Here is an 18,389-nt window from a genome sequence, read left to right on the forward strand (position 1 = left end):
ATAAAGTATAAGCTGAAGATCCATAACATAACTAATATAGTTACTTTGAGAACATTTGGAATGCTGCTTAATTATTTTATTTACAAAGTAACTAATGTTTCCTGACCTTTGAGAAGAGATGGAAAAAACATTTTCTTGGCAAATAAAGATTAAATTTACTTACGTAGATCTGGATTCAAATCAAAACCCTGTAGGCAATAGAAAAATGATAGAAATGGATATTCAGTTAGATATCCATCAGTAAAATGTTAGCACTGAGGATTAATTTGGAAGAAGCATGTGTTGTGTCATAACTTGAGTTACTTTGTTTATCAAGATAATTTGTAATTTAAATAGAGATTAACAGATTAGTGGAACAGAATAGAAGGCCCAGAATTAGAATGACATTTGATTTTCAATTAAGTATTTAAAACAATTAAATGCAGAAAGGGATGTCTTTGAAATAAATGGATAAACTGGATATCCATATGGAAAAAAAGTAAACCTAAAACAGTGCCTTATATCACACCAAAAATTAGTTTGAGATAACTTATAAATCTAAATTTAAAGCTTGAAAAATAAAACTTGCAAAGAAAACATAGGTGACTATCTTTGAGATTGCAGATAACAAACTTTTTCTTGGACAGGATAGAGAAAGCAATAACCATTAAAAAAAATGATAAACTTAATCAAAATTTAAAATTCTTGTCAAAAGATAACATTGAGAGAACGATTTACAAATCCACAAACTGGAAAAAAAAATATTTCCAACACAGATATCTGACAAAGGACTGATACCGAGGATATAGAAAGAACTTCTACAACTCAATAATATTGAGATAAATAATCCAATTGAAAGTGTGCAAATTGGGGGTTGGAGGAGCATATAGCTCAGCGGTAGAGTGCATACCTAACATACACAAGGTCCTAGGTTCAACCCCCAGTACCTCCATTAAAAATAAATAAACCTAATTACCTCCCCTCTCAAAAAAAAAAGTGCAAAAATGTTTGGACAGATGTGTTTATAAAAGAAGATACACAAATTAGCACATGAAAAAGTACTCAAAATCACAATGAGATACCAATAGACATCCAGCAAATTTCATGGATGATGCTCTTAAGATTTGTACATTTCTTTGCATATACATTATACCTCAAAATAACAACTGTGAATAAATATTGAACTCTAGTAGGTGGTGTGCATTTTGAGGTATTTAGCAAGCAGCATAGGTGAGACCTGCAGCTTAGACTTACAGCAAGTAATAAAATGCATAGATAGAAGGGTGGAGAGTTAGATAAATAAGTAATGAAGCAAGTTTAGTAAAATGTAGAATCTAGGTGCTGTGTATATGCTTGTGCAGAATCTAGATGATACATAGATGCTCGTGCACTGTAAAATTCTTCCACTTTTCTATATATTTGAATATTTTCATAACAAACTGTTGGAATATTATCAGATTGAGTTGATACCAATGCAAGAATGACTAAAAAGTTCCAGAGTGGATATGTTTGTGAATAAATCTTTAAAATAAATGTGAACTTCTTAATAATAATGTTGTGGGTTTTAAAATATATATAGAATTAGATGGTAAGAAGAGTACACAAGGAGGAAGGAAAGATGAATGGTATTAAAAGGTTCTGAGTTCTTGTACTGTCTGGAAATGTGAGAAGTTTAAATTTGATAGTTACTAGTAAAACTAGAATGCAAGTTTTAATTGCCGAGGTAAGCAAAAAAAATGTGAATTGAAGAATGTATAAATAAAAAGCTAATACAAGGGAAAATGAAATAATATAAAGACTGATTACTCAAAAAGAAGGCAAGAACAGAGAACCATAAAAACAAAGAAGGAAAAGATGCAGATGGGAGAAAAAGACTAAATACTACAATTGTAGATGTAAATCATATATATTAGTAATTATGTTAAGTGTAAATAGATTAAATAGTTAAAAGATAAACATTGTTAGATTGGAATAAACAACAAAACCCAATAATTTGCTGCTTACAAGAGACTCACCTTAAATACAAGAATACATAAAATTTGAAAGCAAAAGGATTTTATAGAAAGACACCAGTAAAAAAGATACAGTGAAGATATGCTGACATTAAAGTAAACTTCAAGGGCAGAGATAACGTTAATGACTGAAACAGGCATTTCATAATATTGTGTAAATTCAACAAGAAGAAATAGTAGACCTAAATTTATATATGCATCTAATATCGTAGCCTTTAAATATCCAAAGCAAAACCTGACAGAAATAAGAAGAAAAACAGATAAATCCACAATTATAGTAGGAGATTTTTAAGCACATCTCTTTCAATAACTAGTAGAGCAAGCAGACCATAAAAAATCATTAAAGACAGATGATTTGAATTTGAGGGATACTAGCAAACCTTAATTGCTATGTACGTACATGAGCCAAGAGCATTTCATAATAGCTGTACCAATAAAGCTAAATGTGCTACTGAGAATCAGAATTTTCTCTAATTATTTCTGAGATTCCCTTGTTTCCAGAATTTATCAGACTCTGTATTTACAAATGACTAGGTTAAAATGTTCTCAAAGAGATTTGTTGAATACCGCACTGCCATCTTCGGCAAAGGACTAGGTATTAGGCTCCATTTTAAGCCACTTTGTAAAAATCCATGGTCAGTTACCTTGATCTTAATTTTCTATCAGTACAACTTCACTGCAATAAAATGTGCAGGTATCATGGCAACTAAATTATATAATAAGGCTCCTTTTCCATGCTGTGAGTCAAGAATGGTTTGGACACAATGCTCAATCTTACCTACCTATATTTCCCACAGTAACTTCATTACTTCTAAAAATAATAAGAAAACTAAAATGTATTAGCAACCTCTATATGGCAGGTACCATGCCATGTAGACACTGTAGGGATCATCTCAAGTAACCATTCAGAAAAAGAGTGTACCTCTTTTAGCAGAGTATTCGTATTTGACAGTAAAAGTAAATTGAGCAAACTGCTGCTTATTAGACAATGCTTTATAAAGGACAAAATCAAGTATGCAGGTACTATATATATTATTTACAAAGATAAATTTGTATGCCTTAAATTGTATACCTTAGCAGAAGATTGCACTTTGGCCTGGATATGAAGGTTCCTGAAAGCCTAGGAGGCAGATGACAAAGTGAAAGTCTCTTGTGCCTTTCTAGTTGATTGATTGGTTTCTTTCTTTATTCAGCAAGTATTTATTTATTATTTACTATGTATCAGGGACTTTGTTAATAATTAAGAGACTTGTGACTAAGATTGACATAACTCTAGACCCCTAGCTTTTATAAGATCACGTTTTAGTTTGGGAGGGCAATATTAAGAAAACAAACAAAAAACAAAAAAACACTCTCCCTACTTAAATCAATTCATTACTTAATTGTAACTGTTATAAGTGCTATAAAGAAGTATGGGATTGGGTAAGTTATTATAACAAGGGATCCTATATCTTAGTGGTGATAGCAGAGAGGGTGGTATGTGTATCACAGAATGTTTGTTAAAGACAGTGCGTTTGAGCCATGGCCTGATGATAAATTCAGTGCAATGGAAGTGTCTGGCCATGTATCCCAGACTGAAGGAACAACCTATATGTAAAAGACTTATCCCTTCCTTAACAGATATAATGTACCTAATAAATTAAGCCAAATGTGGCTAGAATGACTTGGAAAGGACTATATCTAGACCATGCAAAGCTTTTAAGAAGTGTCAAAGATTTTCTTCTTTATACCCAGCGAATAGAAAGCCTCCAAGGAATTTAAATAAGAGAGTGAAAGAATTTTTAAAAGGTTATTCTGAATTGACTCAGAGCAAGATTGTATGCATGGAGGCCATTGGGAGAAATTAACTACAGTGTGGGAAAAATTCCCGAATGACCTGGACCAGTATGGTAAATGTGGAAAGAGAGAGAAACGGTGTCATTTTTATTGAGAAGGAAGAAATTTTCCTCTGCCCTTCTCGGTTCTTCTGGTTGGTCTAAGAATGAAGCTGACATGAGACAGATTAACAAGAGAAAAATCAAATGAAGTTTAATAACATGTGTTCAAGGAGGAGACTCAGGAAAACTGAGAAACTCACTAAAATGGCTAAAGCCTTCGTCTTAAATACCATCTTCAGCTAAAGACAAGAGAGGGTGTGGTGGGTAGTGGTTTGGGAATTCATGTGGGAGGAAGAAACTGACATGGCGATAAAAAGCAAATGTTCAGTAAACAAATGTTTGCTGGGCCTTGCAGAGACAGTGGGACACGGAGTGGACTCTGGTTCCTAAGCTCTGCCTGAGATTTCCCCACCACACCTAGCCTATATTCTTTGCAGATAACTCTCAAGATACTCTGTTCTGCGAACAGACTATCGAAATTCTTTTGGGCAGTTAGTGGGGTAGGTCAAAGTTTCCTCTTATGACTAGGACTTCCAAAACTTCGTTGAATAAAAGTGTCAAGAGAGGGCACCTCTGATCTGTGAGGAGATGCTTTCAGCTTTTCCCCATTAAGTATGATGTTAGCTGTGGGTTTGTCATATATGGCCTTTATTATATTGAGGTATGTTCCCTCTATGTCCATTTTCTGGAGAGTTTTTATCATAAATGGATGTTGAATTTTATCACAAGCTTTATCTGCATCTATTGAGATGATCATATGGTTTTTATTCTTCGACTTGTTAATGTGCTGCATCACATTGATTGATTTGTGGATATTGAAAAGTCTTTGCATCCCTGAGATAAATCCCGCTTGATCATGGTGTGTGGTCCTTTTAATGCATCTATATTCATAACTGATATTGGCCTGTAATTTCCTTTTTTTGTGATACCTTTATCTGGTTTTAGTATCGAGCTAGTGATGGCCTCATAGAATTTGGAAGTGTTTCTTCCTCTGCAATTTTTTGAAATAGTTTCCAAAGGATTGGGGTTAATTCTTTCTTAAATGTTTGGTAGAATTTGCCTGTGAAGCCACCTGGTCCTGGACTTTTATGTGTTGGGGGTTTTTAAATTATGGATTCAGTTTCAGTACTGGATATCATTCTATTCATATTGACTATTTCTTCCTGGTTCAGTCTTGGCAAATTGTACCTTTATAAGAAATTGTCCGTCTCTTCTAGGTTGTCCTTTTTGTATAGGCATATAGTTGAGGCTACTAGTTGCTCATAGTAGCCTCTTATGATCCCTTGTATTTCTGTGCTGTTGGTTGTAACTTCTCCTTTTTCACTTCTGGTTTTATTAATATAGTTTCTCTCCCTTTTTTTCTTGATGAATCTGACTAAAGGTTTATCAGTTTTGTTTAACTTTTCAAAGTACCAGCTTTTAGTTCTTGAGTCTTTTGGGACTTGATTGTTTTCAGTTTGAAATAATCCATATGCCAAAGAGACATTTTGGGATTGCAAGTTTTGCTCCCTTACACATTCAAGAAGTATTTAGTATGTGAAACAGAAAACAAAAAAACTGGTTCTTGATTGGATATGAGGGGAGAGGGGAGGGAGAAGGCATGGCTGGAGCCCTAGTTTATTTAATTACATGGAATGGTGCTCTTTGAGATTCTAAGCAGTAGAAGAGGAGCAGGCCTCAGGAGGAAGATGATGTTCAGGGTGAGCTGCCTATGAAACTTCCAAGTAGAGATGCTGGCAGTTACTCTCTAAAACTCAAAGGAAAGAGGTGGACAAGAAAGAAGTTGATAATTAGATGGTATTGCCTAGGAGTAAATGTAAAAGTAAGGCAAGTTTAGTTCTAAACTTTGAGGAACTCATCTAAAGATCACTGAGAAAGGATGAGCAGGCAGACACAGAATGAAAATGATACACGTAGGAGGAAAACTTTTGGGTATAGTGTCATCTAAGGCAGGGGGAGAGTGTTTTGAGAATAACACTGTGCCTCAGAGTGAACTCTTCTCATTGTATTTAAAGCAGGTTTGCTTAGTGCTCTTTAAAATGCTAATGTTACCTGACTCTGCTTAGAGTGAAGGTTTGGTTATTAGTGGTAATAGGAAATAAAATCCTTGAGAACTGGTGACTTCATATTGCTAAGAGTACATGGTGCCAAATCTCTTCTAGAATAACATTTATCTCTTGAATGGTGTAATTTAGAACGTCTTCATTTAATTCACTGCTAATGTTGTATTAGAAGTTAATATGACTTGTCAGTGCATTATTGTATTCACATTGAAAAGAATTCTTTCTGACATTAAGTATGAGCATCTGAAGTCTGAATGTGTTTGAATCATGCATAAATACAAGTATTACATGATCCATTACTTACATAGGAAGTTCTCATTCACTCTCGCATTCAGCAAACATTTCTTAATTGCCTAATGTGTGCCAGCAGTTGCTAAATGCTGGGGATGTCAGAAAAGATCTTGAAACACAGTTCTTGTAAACCATTACACTCCTGGGGAAAATCTATGTGTGGTGAGGGGGGAGAGATTGAATCTGACAAGACAGGTCAGAGCTGGATTGTGAAGTATTTTCATTACTACAAAGCTTAAAACTACAGTTTAAAGTAACCAAATAATTAATGAGGAAAATTTCTTCTTTATAGACTATTTAGACCTAATAAATCAAGAAGAAATAATAAAATATCACAATTTTGCATCTAATACCTTATAAATTAGTGGATCTAGGCAAAGACGGGTAACATAAAAAGATAAGCCGTTTTTATGCTAGTATGTGAGACAACCTATGAAATTTTCTTGCCTGAAATATTAAATCTAAAACAGATCAAGCCTATAGATATAATCAACAATTTATAGGAAATTTATAGCAAACAAAAGAGCATGTTAAAACATATTCTGAAAATGCAATCAGAAAAGCCCAGCGGAACAAACAGTGCATTTTCTTCAACAGGTACTGTCAATTGAAAGAAAAATGCCCAGCATAAGAGCTGTGAGTTTAAGTTTTATTTAGGGACCTTACTGAGGACTATAGCCCAAGAGACAGCCCCTCAATAGCTCTGAGGGAACTGTTCCAAAGGGGTAAGGGAGGTTTATATATATGACTTTTGACTAGAAAGTACGGGCAGTTAAGTATACATCTTGGTAAAAGACTACTGCTATTCACAAAAAACAGATAACTCAAGTTAATGATTTTAGTGCTTTTCTATGTATGGGGAAATGCAAGAATCAGGGTTCATTAAAACTCTTCCCAAGATATCTATCCATCTAAGGGGCTTTCTTGTCCAAAGCTCAGGTGCCTCATCCTGTTTTGATTCCTCCCAGGGTTCACTGTCAGTGACTCATGACTTACTCCTTGTAGAACTGGGTGGTGAGCAACCATCTTTGTTTTCCTTAGATTTACACTACCGCAATAGATGTGACAGAAAGAACAAAAAGAAGTAGACAATCCATAGAGTAAGGGGCTTAAAAGATACAGAAAAGTTGCCGTTTTGATTCCTATCTAGACTTTGATTCAAACTGCAGAAAAAAAAATGTGTAAGACTGAGAGAATCGTGAGTACTGCTGGACTTCTTACTATTAAAAATTATAGTTAATTTTTATGTGTGATAATATTTTATAATTAGGGGTTTTTTGGTTCTGTTTTAAAAAGAAAACAGTTTCTTTCTTGTACTCTCCAGAGTTGAAATGATATGATACCTTGCGTTTGCTTTAATATAGTCAGGGCCCAGTAGACTCAAGAAGAGCTTTTTACCTCTCTTTTAACTGCCTAAAAGAATTTAGATAGGGAGCCTGTACCAGGAAAGAGCTATTAACAAAGATAACTTTTTTACATCAGAAAGAATCCCCACATGGCAAACATTTATTTACCAGACATTGGCTGTTTGTATCTTCTTGTGAGCTGTCTTTCTCCTCTGAAATCCCAGCCCCCTGCCCACTTCTCCTTAGCTTGGGATGTCATGTAAACCTTAATAGCCTGACTGTTGTGGAGTCTTGTATGTTTTTGTGGGACTGCCATATATATGAAATTATTTTTTTCCTCCTGTTTATCTATTTTGTGTTAATTTGATTATTAGGCCATTCCAAGAGCCTAAAAGGGAGGAAGGGAAAAGTTTTCCTCTCCATAGGTTCATAATCAAAATATGGGAAGATTGACAATTTTGTACAGAGCAAAAGAGGTCAGAGTTTCACACTGGATTATCATAAAATAACTAACACGAATGTTGTCAAGGCTTATTCTTAGAAGAGCATTTTCAGTAAGAATGGAGCACGTATCAGTACAGATGATCTCAAGATGATAAGCTCTGTTGGGGGTGTGAACCATGAGTTTTCTTTTGTATTGCCCCTATGTTTCCAGTACAATCAGAAATCTAATGGACAGTCAAAGATTTTTAAATTAATGAAGCAGAATGATGATCTGAAAGGGAATTAGATTGGAATGTCTAGGTATGTCTCTGTCACTAATCAGCCTTTTGACAGGGAAAATATCCTTTATTAGTAAAATGAGTGTATTAGGCCAGGTCTTTTCTAAGTTCTAATTCATGATTCCAAGAGGAATTAGTTTTAAATTAGCTGCAAAAAGGTCCTGATGTGCACATGCGCACATGCACAAACACACATACACACACCCCAACAAAACAACAAAGTATGAAACCTGGAATACATTTTCCCTGTGAAAATGAGCTACCGTAAATAAAATGTTGACTTTTTACACTTGAGGCAAAGTAGTCTATATCATAAGTAATGTATTTTCTCCAGTGGATATACCACATGGGTTTTCCCAGGTCCCCTGTTCTGGTTGATGCACCCATCCTCTGGTGGCTTGGAATTTCTGCTGCTAGTAGCTCACAGCTGCCTCCCTCCCTAGGCATTGCCCTTGGCTGTAGGAACTGACTCACCCAAGAGTCTGCCCTCAAAGGGAGCTTCCCAAGGCCCCAGACTGTCTGCTATGAGGATAAAGCCCAGAATTCTTGCCTCGTTTGACACAACTCTTAGGAGCCATTCCATCCTTGGAGCTCCCCAGGATGAGTGGATGCCCCAGTTACAGCTGCATTGTAAGTCAGCTTCTCCCACTGCCTGGTTCCACCATCCTTTCCTTTTTTACAGTTGTAGCTCTCAAGAGTATCCCCTGCTTAACCTTCTGCTTATAATTCTCCATCTCACTATTTGTTTCCAGAAAACAGTCTAAGACACAATGTAATCAAATGTGCTTATTTATTCACCTAAATAGTGTATATCTGCCAGTGGGCTTCAGGCTCTTTGTTGGATTCTCAATTGAGGTGTATATGTGTCCTTTCTTATGTTAGTGGAGACAATACTTTCAACGTGAGCCTTGAACCGTCTCAGATGAGACAATTCTTTAAATTATAGTCTTTAACCTGGGATTAATAAAAAATGAAATTCAAGTCCTTTTCCTTTTAGACCAGCTGTGTGGTCTTGGACATGGGATAAAGCTAGGGCTTGAGAACTTTATGATGAGATGCTTCCTTTTGCAACAATATGATAGGATAATTGCGAGAAGAGTGCTTTTACCTAAGATTTCCTTAATTCTCATGTATGATGGAAAATTGCATACCAAACTAAATGCCTGAAAGCCTTCTTTCACAAATGAGAGAAGAGACGTACAGAAACTTCTTAAAAATAAATGACAGAAAGAAAATTTTTCAGAGCTTAAAAAACAAAACAAAGTAACTGATCACAACTTTCTGATAATAGAAGGGATCCCTTTCTGTCATAAATGGTCTGGGGGCAGATATCAAAATGGGTTTTACTTGGTTGTGTGTTCTAATTTAATTTTTACTTCACTTTTGGAGTGAAAAGTTTTCTTAACCATAAGGTAAGGCAAGAAAGAAGAGGAAAAAACAAAAGTAAATTTTGTCCCTAAAAAAGGGAGCACATATAGCACTTATAAATATGTTTTAATATGTTGTTTGGGATTGGCAGATACAAACTATTATATATAAAATAGATAAACAACAAGGTCCTACTGTATAGCATAGGGAACTATACTCAATAGCTTGTAATAACCTATAATGAAAAAGAATATGAAAAAGAATACATGTGTATGATATATATATAAAACTGAATCACTGTGCTGTACTTCAGAGATGAACACAGCATTGTAAATCAACTATAATTCAGTTAAAAAGTTTTAAGTCTAAAAATGTTTGGATAATACATTTTTCTATATGGATATTTCGTAACAGATGCAACAGTTTTGTTTAAACTTTTCGGTTTTTAAAAGGAATGTTGTTGAATGTGAAGAAATATTCTGAGAACCAGGATGAATTGCATTATAGTAGCAAGAGCCTTTATTATGGCTATGAAATCAAATGAGAAAACACTGTCTTAATTTTGGTTATTATCCTAACTCTAATTTATTTTCTATTTTGGTCATTTATGACAAAAACAGGTCTACTTACTGTTAACACTTTGTTTCTATGGTACTATGAACTTGAAAACTTTTGAAAATTCCTGTTACACCTTTATAGCAATCATAAAGCTTTCTGTGCAAGAGGAGGTTGACTCGTTAGTGATTAAAAACACCTCTGGAGGTGTGGAGGCTGGGGCCAGAGAACACCAGGAGCTGTTTAGCAGGCACTCTTCAGGCATCCTCTCCTAATGCCTGTTTTCTTTGTGACCAAGTTAGTTAATCTTGCTCCTTCCTCTTTTCACCTTTGGCCCCATTACTTTCCCATGTTAGTTCTATTTTTTTCTTTCCTGGGGAAAAAAAAAAAGGAAAAGATGTTACTGTAACTACCTTCTTTTGTGCCGGATTTTGTGTAACATGGGACTCTAGGGGCATTCAGGTTGAATGAGTTAAAGAACTCCAACCAAGATTCCTGTCCAGTGCTATATTGTTTGGAAAACTGGCTTATTAACTGCTCTATTTCTTTGTGTCCTTTGAAATTTTTACTGATGTTTTCCTTGATCTGAACAAGTGATCCCCCCCCCACTACATTATACAGGAGATTTGAGTTTTCTTCCCTCTTTTCCAGTGGCTTGCTGATCAAGCTAGCAGAAAGTTAAGGGCAAGTCATGGTTCTGTTCAACCCATGACATCAAAGAGCTTCTTCCGTGGCTGAAATCCTGTTGCCATTGGCCTATTGGCAGTGTAACAAGTTTTCAGTAAAACTATTTGTGTCTCAAGTTTATATCCTAAGGTACAAGGAGAAATTGGGTAAAATAAACCATGTTGTCAAAGATTGACACAGTGAAAATCTTCATTTAGGGTTACCTAGTTTTGGGTTACAAAATAAATTCACAGACAAAAGCATATGAAAATACACCTTTCAATAAACAGTTCCAGAATGCTCTAATTACTAGGCAGTACTTTTCTCATTCCATAGAGGTCTGGTGTGTATGTTTCCAGTCAGGCAAGTTCAGGGCTCAATTTCAAGCCGACAATTGGAGGTAGAAGGCAGGAGACTGGTTTGCTGTTTTAAGCAGTATATCTATAAAAATTCTGTTTGGCTTTGCTGTACACCTGAAACTAATATTGTAAATCAACTACACTTCAGTGAGAAATAAGAATTAAAAAATAAAGTTCTGTTTTGACCCAGTGCCACTGTAGAGACCTCTGTATATGCTGTCTTCTGACCATGCCTCCTGTTTCTGGTGCACAGTGTGATGCCAAGAGAGAGCAGCTTTTAACAGCCTCACTCTATTATAAATAACCAAGGATATTCTGTGCACAAAAAGCTATTAAGGGAGACTGTCTTATTTAGATTGCAGAAGATCAGTAGGTGGAACCATTGCTAAAACAGTCCCCCAATTCGTGGACAGGGTGCATTTGTAACCTTACTGATCAAATCCAGGAAATAAAGTGGCAGTTTTCTGTAAAATATGTCTTACTCTCTGTTGTGATTCTAAGTTATAGGAGTAGCAGCCACACCCCAGAGGATTCCAGCAAATTGCACTATTTGGGCACAAAAAGCTTCTTAGAATGAAGGGTTAGCCTTTTCCATCATAAAAACATTTTATGTGATTGGCAAATCAGAAAGTGGTCAATCAGCAGACAGTTATAGAGATGTTTTTCATCTCTAGTAAACAGTGGGATGCTAACGGGAGAGTTAAGACGAAAGGGGAAAAAAATACATTGATTTGTTGGCAGAGGCCTAGCAGCTGTCACAGTAAAACATGGTTCTCTTGCACTTAATCAATGTCAGCCTCCAGCCCAATCGTTTTGTAGCCCAGATGAGAAGCAATCAAGAGGAACACCTTCATAAGCATGAAGCTTGCTAGATGGGGTTCAATGAAGTGTGTCTTTCAGCTTAGGCACTCAAAATGTGATGCATGACCCAGAGCTAATCAGAAACGCTTAACCCTTTGAAAGGCAGCAATTACTTGCCTGCTTCTTTTTCTTTTTAAAGATAGAAAGTACATTCCCCACTCCATCTATAATTTTAAAATACCTTGTATCTATTTTGATGTGCAGTTCTTTTTCTTTCTGGATAAGGTGAAGCATTGTCATTAATCATGGTTCCCATCTTTAAGTATGGGCACTATCTTAAATGCATCTCATTTCTCAGAAAAACAATATAGGAACCATAACTAATTTCGCTACCAATTTTTCATGGTTTCTTTCAGTGTGAATATTTACTTTACCAATTGGTACCTTTATTATTTGTGTCTCTGGCCCAAGGTTAATGGCTTGTGTCCTTGCAAATGAAGACCAGTTTAAGGACCTAAGTCATATTTCATATAGAATAATATTTAATTTCATGTGAGTTTCCTTTTCTGCCGACTAGTGGGGAAGATGCTTGGAGAAACAGAACGCCAGGGACAGGCTCACTCAAATGCAGAGAAATAGCCAGCAAAGCTTAGGTCTCCCAGCTTGGAGGACACGCCAGCACAGTCCCTCCACACCATGGCTTCAGCAGCACCCAGAGAAGTTGAGTCATCAGGGATTATATATATTTTTTCCAGTTTTCACAGAAATAAGATTCCTAAGTGGTGTTGGAGGGAGTTGGTTGGGACTTGGCTCTGAACTATCTGGGGAAAAGCAAAAGAACAAACGCTACTTCCTCATTTAATGTGAAATTTCGAAGACAGAAATCTGTCTTTTGTGTCAGTTTTCACTTTAGATGCTTTCAGAAATAATCTGTGAGTTGAGAGGGAGGGAGACTAAAAGTCCTTGATATCTAGTGTGGAGTGTGAAAAAAGTATTCAGTAAAGGTGAAGAAATACAGACTCCCACAGAGTAATTTATACTTGAGATTGCCAAGAAAAAATAAAAGAAAAATAGACAAGATACTAAAATGAGCTTTTGTCTTTAAGATAATTGTATATTCCTAGGTTTTTTTTTCCTGACAAAGTTATTTTATTCATGGTGCAGGTATAATCTGTATAATGGGTAGATTATAATGCTGAGAACCTGGAGGTTTTATACCAGATTTCCCACTAGGAGTCAAGACTTTCTTAAATAAGAGTTTAGTTATTCCTCCTGTTAAAAGATAAACTGAGGCATATTAAATATTTTAAGAGTTTCTTTGAGGAAAACTTGATTTGAATTGAGCAGCACCAAACTAGAAGTAGTCAAGAGGGCTCCATGGACAGGAGCTTGAGAAAATACTTTTACAGAGAAGATGTGGAAGCAAAGCAAGGTCATTGTTTGATTGGCTGTTTGATTTGGGAAGGCCTTGTTAGGTGTTGTGATTACTTGTCCTCAGATTTCGCTTTCTTGACCTTGAGGCATTTCAGGTTTAGCATCTGGGTGTGCTTAGGCAGGCTCCCATAGCATTAGAGCCCCCTCAGTCTAATGGCCTCTTTTCTTAATGGATCTAACACTCCCAAACTCAAATTGACATCATTTCCATATTTGTGAGAGATTGAAATCTAATAAACAGAAATCATTATCTACTCTGAGTAGTAAAACAAAAACAAACATTAAAAATGGGCTGGAGTTCCAGACACATTTTATGTGCCTTTTCATGCGGATGGTATTGTATTAAAGCAAAAAAAAACTTGACCATCACTGTAGGGAGAGAATATTTTCAAGTTTTTCGTGAGCTAGGGACAGACCAAGGGAATGTGTTGTTTAGAACCACTTTTTACAAATTCAAGATACATAAAAAGACGTTTTTAAAATATTTGTACTGTCATCATTCTTCCTTGTTTGGTTTTTATTATATATATAGACAGTGTTTTAAATAATTTCACAATTTTGATTATAAATCTTATCTCTAACCCATGTTTACTTCATAAATTCTTAAGTTACTTGGAATAGTAAATTCTTTATAAGAAATATGTTTGGGAGCATTGGAATGAAGATTGCAGAGAGACAATATACTGATAAATTCTTTTTTTTAACTGAAGTATAATTGATTTACAATATGTTTCTGGTGTACAGCATAGTGATTCAGTTATACATATATATGTTCTTTTTTTATACTATTTTTCATTATAGATTATTACAAGCTATTGAATATAGTTCCCTGTGTTATATAGTAGGACCCTGTTGATTATCTATTCTTTATATAGTAGTTTGTGTCTGCTAATCCCAAACTCCTAATTTATCTCTCCTCTCCCTTTCCCCTTTGGTAACCGTAAGTTTGTTTTCTATGTCTGTGAGTCTGTTTCTATTTTGTAAATAAGTTCATTTACATCTTTTTTTTTTTAAGATTCCACATATAAGTAAGTGCTATCATAGGGTATTTGTCTTTGACTTACTTCACTTAGTATGATAATCCCCAGGTCCATACATGTTGCTATAAATGACATTATTTCATTCTTTATTATGGCTGAGTGGTACTCTGCTGTTAATATATACCACATCTTTATCCAGTCATCTGTCGACGGACATTTAGATTGCTTATGTGACTTGCTGTTGTAAATAGTACTGCTTGTGAATAGTGGGGTGCTTGTATCTTTTTGGAATAAAGTTCCCTCTGGATATATGCCCAGGAGTGGGATTGCTGGCTATTATGGTAACTCTATTTTTAGTTTTTTAAGGAATCTTCATACTGTTTTTCTTAGTGGCTGCACCAAATTACACTCCCACCAACAGTGTAGGAGGGTTCCTTTTTCTTTACACCTTCTTCAGCATTTATCATTTCTGGACTTTTTCATGGTGGCCATCTGACTGGTGTGAGGTGATACCTCATTGTAGTTTTGATTTGCATTTCTCTGGTAATTACTAATATTTGGCTTCTTTTCATGTGCGTTTTGGCAATTTGTGTGTCTTCATTGGAGAAATGTTTGTTTAGGTCTTCTCATTTTTTGATTGGGTTGTTTTTTGTTTGTTTTTTTGTTATTAGTTGTATGAGCTGTTTGTACATTCTGGAAGTTAAGCTCCTGTCAATCGCATTGTTTGCAAATATTTTCTCCCATTCCATAGATTGTCTTTTCATTTTGTTTATGATTTCCTTTACTGTGCAAAAGCTTTATAAGTTTAATTAGGTCCTATTTGTTTATTTTTGCTTTTCTTTCTGTTGCCCCTAGGAACCATTCAAAGGCCCCTAGGAACCATTCAAAGGCCCGCGCTGAGAGGTACCCGGCGCTCGCCATTGGCTGAGCCGGAGCAGCCCCCCCCCCCTGGGCGGGGCCGACCCCCACGCAGAGGCCGCTGGTCCCGCCCCGCTGGTGCGCATGCGCGCAGTCACCACAGGAAAGAGTCAGCGCACATCCCCGCCCGGCCTCCGTCGCGCGCCGCGGCTCCCTCCCCTGTCCTTGGAGGCTTGTGGGCTTGGCGAGACAGCAGGAGCTGCGGCCGGCAGGGGGCTGTGCGGACCCAAGGCGGCAGCGGTGGCGCCGGCCTGTGGAAAATGCCACCAGGCGGCGCTTCGGTTCGTTGCTCAAGTGACGGCCGTTCCTCGGCCCCCCACCCCTGAACCCCCTGCCACCGCCGGGGAACAGCCCGCCCACGCAGGGAGTACCGCACCGAGACGCTTCGGGGGAACGAGGCCGACGGCCGGCTGTGCCGGTTGCGCCCTTAGGTGAGTACGGCGGCGGTGGCGGGGCGCGGGGCGCCAGAAGGAGGGGGGATGCGGCGGCTGCCGCCCCGGGTCCCCGCGTGGGGAGGGAGGCCGAGCGGGCCTCTGCGGGGCGGGAAGGGCCGGCGCCGGCAATCTGGGCGCCGGGGGCCAGGGCTGTGGGCGCGGTGAGCACCCCGGAGCCCTTGTCGCTCCCCACCCCTCCCGCGGCCCCAAAGTTGTGCCCCCGCCGCTTGGGCTCTCCGGCGACGGGCGCGGAAGCCTCCGTGGCCCTCGGGCCGCTGCCTAGCCCGCCCTGCGCCCAGACTAGGAGTCGCCGCGCCCTGCGGGCCGGAGCGGGCTGGTGCCCGGGCCTTCCGCCGCCCCCCCACTGATCTGACTCCTTTATAATTTAGAAAAACTCCCATTCTCACAAGGTAGGTTATTTTTCCATTATAGGAAATTATAACTCTCCTTTGACAATTTTGTTTTCTAGTAGTTTCTTTGACGTGACAAAGGGATGATTTTATTCTTTGGAAAGGCTAAGCCAACCAAATGCATAGTGACATTTAGGTCCAAGGCCAGAAAAATCAGTTTCTTCCTGGCACCGATTATGCTGTGGACATGAAAAGCATAAAAGTAGCAAAGAGAGGCACCCTTCATTACAGATCTTCAGGGTGCTTATTGGCTCGTTTGGCTAGCATAGGAGTTACAGAGAAATAGGAAAGACATCGCCTAATGTGTTCTGAAAGGTGGCTTTTTGTACAACTGTGTACTCTGTCCTTCAAATTCTTTCAGGTTGCCTTTATGGAATATAAAATTGAGTGTGTAAATATATATATTTATGTATAATATATGTTTTGTAGCATATAAATATGTATATGTTGAATGGAACATGTATATATTCCATTCAATATATCATCGTAATTAATGACCATGGAGAGAATTAGTTTTTCTCAAATAAAGATAGCCTATGAGTAGCTTTCTTTCTGGAATAAATAAAATAAGCTTTTCATCCTCAGTATCTTTGCTTTACCTTTGAAAATACTTAACCTTATTCACACCACTAAGTGCAGGTTGATTGACGATTACACAGATCTTCCCAGCAGTGATACAGACAGATATCAGAAAGTCTAACTGCCTTGTAGTCATTCTAGGTTAGACAATTTGGTCCTTTTACAGTTTATCGGTTCCAACCGTCTTTTCTAAAAAGTAGTAAATTGACTTTCTCAATGATGTTCTTGAGTACCCTGAGGGTGAAACGAACATTTCTTAACCATTTTCCCATGGCGAGAATGTCCTGTAGGTGTTGCATTGGACAAATTAGGGGAATTTCAGCTTTTCTTTATCTCCTGTTCTATCTCCTTCTCAAATTTGAGGGACTTTTGCTTGTCTTGGCTCAACAACTGACAGGTGCATTGTCCAGCCATGTTTTTTGTCCCTTTAATTATGGAATTGTTGCTGTTTAAAAGAAATTTCACACACGCATGCAATTCTTCCCAAGTATATCACACCAATACCTCATTTTCTCCATGATGAATAAAAATAGTGTATTCCAGGACTTGTGAATAGTAAATACTGTGACGTGCTCTCTAACAAACTTATTTAGTGAAACTGATGTCTTACTGTCCCCCGGTGAAATTCCATCTGTGCTGTGTTCTACCCCTTTAGCTTTGAACTTTGCAGTCGTTACCGATGTATGTAAAGTTCTTACACTCAGAAAAGTGCACATATTCATCCATTTTTAGGGGTAGGCATTTAGCCAGCCACTGAAAGTAACATAAAACTAACAAATACAATCATTTACCACAGGAATTTGGATTTGTTGAATGGTGTATGAGCATACTAGGGTAATCCTGATGGTGCAAAGCACCGTGGGAACCAGCTTCTAACAGGGCGAACTGCTCGTGCATTATAAGAGAACAGCTAATTTGAGCTGGAACAGTCAGAGGCAGCTTTGTGATATTTCTGGGAGAGTAGAACCCAAATGGCCACCTAGTTTGTGGGTCTGTAGAGACCATGGGGAGTTGAGAATTGTACTTAGAAACATGAGTGTGTCTTGTTCAGGAAAGTGAAGCGTTTGACCTAGCTCAAGGAAAGGAGCTACACAGGGAAATAGTGAAAACTGATGACTAGGGCAGGTTTCATTGTGGAGGCTCTTAAAAAAGAAATTTTCCTGAAAAAAAAACACAAAACCTAAAGATCCATGGAAACTCACGGAAGGTTTTTGAGCAGGTGAGTGAAAGAGTAAAATCTATGACTTAAGATAAATTGAGAGCAGTGTTTACTACTATGTGTTCCCAGGACCATTGATCAACAGAGTTTCTTCAAAAGAATCTCCCAGGTCAAATCAACGGGGAAAGTACTGGGTTTCTTTACTGTGGTTCTTTAAGACATTAGTATGTTTATGGGCATTTTGATGTCCAAAAGGAAAATAGCATTTCTCAAACCTATTTGACCATGGAACCCTTTCTAGGAAAATAAGGCATGGATCACGAATTCCATATACTTGGGCCAGTCTGTCTACAAACTGATATATGTAAGATGGGTACTGGTCTAAAATTTTAAGTAACTTACGTGATTTACAGCTTAATTCTTTGTTCCCAAATTG

General features: G+C 37.5%; 1 protein-coding gene across 15 annotated transcripts in view; it reads left to right on the top strand.

The window, feature by feature from the left end:
- Positions 1–18,389, top strand: part of LOC116279247 (uncharacterized) — a 233,477-nt gene that overhangs the window by 40,705 nt on the left and 174,383 nt on the right. For 13 of the 15 annotated variants that reach the window (XR_012063780.1, XR_012063775.1, XR_012063777.1 and 10 more), the window contains one exon: positions 15,309–15,802. The gene's annotated coding sequence lies outside the window, so the exon portion shown is untranslated. The remainder of the gene's footprint in view (positions 1–15,308; positions 15,803–18,389) is intronic. The other 2 variants (XR_012063786.1, XR_012063788.1) reach the window with 1 other exon arrangement.

Source organism: Vicugna pacos, chromosome 24 (assembly GCF_048564905.1).
Source record: "Vicugna pacos chromosome 24, VicPac4, whole genome shotgun sequence".
Taxonomy (NCBI): domain Eukaryota; kingdom Metazoa; phylum Chordata; class Mammalia; order Artiodactyla; family Camelidae; genus Vicugna; species Vicugna pacos.